A 2764-nucleotide genomic window follows, 5' to 3' on the forward strand; every position below is an offset into this window, starting at 1 on the left:
GGGGGTTGGGGGGTGGGGGAGGGTTCCCAGGTAAGCCCAACAGCTGTTTGGGTCACCGTCCCTTTATGTTATGTCTCGCTGTTACCTGCATGGACACAAGAAAAAAAAAAAAAAAAGAAGAAGAGAGAGTGAGGAGTTAAGAGGGAAATCTAATGACCGCTCTGCTCCTCTCACTGAACAACTCACACAGGAGGAATACATCACTCAGGGATATTTTGTGGGCTCTTCATGAACACCAGTAATTCAGAATAATCATCATCATCCTGTTGGTATGACTACTTCACCCAACTGCTGAAATGCTAAGGGTGGCATTTCATTTCAGCCATCTGGAAGAGCTCAGTCACAGCCCAAATTATTCATTAAATGAGCTGGGTTGGCTATTATACTGAATAATCACTTCAAACCGCTGCTCATGAGAAACAACGCCAGTTTGCACATGAATGTTCTCTCTGTTCAGACGGGCTTCATAATCTGGAATATGACGTCGCTGTGGCGGTTTCAAACAGAGGGAACGGAAACATTTCGGGGAGCAAAACAAACAGTTTAGTATCCATGGCTTCCCAACGGTCTCTTAACCAGCAGATGACAGACTGCTCAGTCTGAACATGTATGCTATTTATCGCTCTCCAGCAGCACCCACACTATCCATTCCACGACATAAGTACTCTTTACTAACCATCTTGATGTGTTGCTTTTGGCAGAGAACTACTGTGTTCCTATGGCTGCCTTTATTTCTCCCTGTAGGCCCTTAAAGTGCCAAAGGCCTTAGACAGCGGAGGAAGACTATGGGACTCAGACATTTGGTTACAACACATGTAAATATTGCCATTCTGGTTGCTGAACGCTGATGTCATCTAATACATCCAATGTTTTACCATCTCTTGCTTTGGTAATGACATACACTGTGTTCCTAAAGATAATCTTTGTCAGATAAAACAGAATTTTATGTTATTTAACATTGAAACAGTTTATCAACAATATCTCTACAACATGAGAGATGATCTTCCTACCACAGATGATAATAGCCCTGGATGAGCTCTTGACTAATTGTTAGAATTTCTTTAAGTGAATGAAAAACACCAAACAGTTTAATCACTGAAGATAGATTTTATTTTATTTTTTTATTGCTTTTATTCTGTAAAGAATTTTGTGTTACATTGTTCATATGAAAAGTGTGGCACAAATAAAGCATAGGTCAAAACTTAAAATCACAAAATCTGAATATAATGACACAGTATTGAATAGATGAAGCCTCCGTTGATCATTTTAAAAATTTAACCTGATGTCAGATTTTCATAAATAATGCAATTTTCTGCAAGAAGAGAAACTAAAACATAATTTTCTCGCTATATATAATTAGTTAGTTTTTCCCAGGCTACATAAATATATGCTAGTACTGGTTCGTTTGTATGTAATTAACCTGGTGAATGCCTGACAGGTGAGATGTCATAAATAAAGTGATTGACAGTTTTCACAGGTCAAGAGTTTTAGATCCTGTGCCTCTGTCTTAAGAACTTTCTGGCGTGCAATTACTTTGTTGTGACTGTTACCTGCTATGTCTGTGACACTTTGGGTGTGTGCATTTAGCCCCACCAATCAGAAATCAAGTATTACCATGGGAGTCAATCCCAGTTCGCATTTACTGGTAATCTGAATCGCCTCAAAATTCCCCCACTCTTAAAAACTTGGCTTCTGACTCGCGGCCACTTTCTAGCCCCTTAATGATGATTAAGTGCCACTAAAACACCGTGCTACAGACAGTTCAACCTCAGTGACAGAAGTGCCGTAACAGATCTCCAGTAACAGCGTCTGTATTAATCACATGTAGGAACTTCCTATAGATTACAATCAAACAGTACATCCTGTACTGTGAAGCTTTTACTTTGAATTTCCTGGGCCGTGCCAAAACGGATTCTGCCTACACTGACCCTGAACAAGCGCTGTTCTTCTCTCTTAGTTTGGCTTTCAGCGGGAGAGGTAGGCTGTTTGTAGGGATGAGAATCCAGAACTGGTTCCAGTTGAGAACCGGTTTCAAATTGTCCGAACCATGGGAATCATATGCCCCCGAGCTTATCAGTTCCTTTTATCAATTTTGTTGTGCTTCTCAGCGACCCTACACGCTCACTACGCCTCCCTCTCATGTCAAAGCAGGAGTCAGTGTTTACAACTTCAATGAGAGGATGAACTGTAACTATCCATCTGGTCAAACAATAAATAAATAAAAATTACACGAGAGTGAATTGCAGGTGAACTTGTGTTCTCTCCTCACCAAGTTTCACGGCAGTGAATAACGGTAACAGTAAGTTGATGGCACATTTGTCTCTAGGCTGAAATCCAACTGATGATAAACGCAAACAGGAAATCTGCAGCTTGAAAAAGATAACCTTTATAAACGGCTTATGTTTACATTGTATGGCCAAAGCTAATTGTATTATATTGTGAGGACTGGACTTGTTACCAGTCAGCAGAGCAAAGGCTCAATATTGCATTTTATCATTGTCTACATTTTATATTATATTATATATATATAGATCTATTTATTTTAATGTTAATATTCACTAACCTTAAGATTCTATAGAAAGCAGCAGACTGAGCAAAGTGTTTTAAAGGAGGGAGGAGGATTGCACTGGGAGCACTGGAGTGTCAGGTGTGACTGTGTGGCAATAACCTGTGCACGCCTACTTCTTTCCCCACACAGAAAACTGATCAGGAATCATTAAGGCGAATGAATACCGATATGCGGAATCGATAATGACATTATCAA

This window comes from Seriola lalandi, unplaced genomic scaffold, assembly GCF_002814215.2.
Source record: "Seriola lalandi dorsalis isolate HSWRI2012SDOR001 ecotype SW California unplaced genomic scaffold, Sedor1 jcf7180002054965, whole genome shotgun sequence".
NCBI classification, from domain to species: domain Eukaryota; kingdom Metazoa; phylum Chordata; class Actinopteri; order Carangiformes; family Carangidae; genus Seriola; species Seriola lalandi.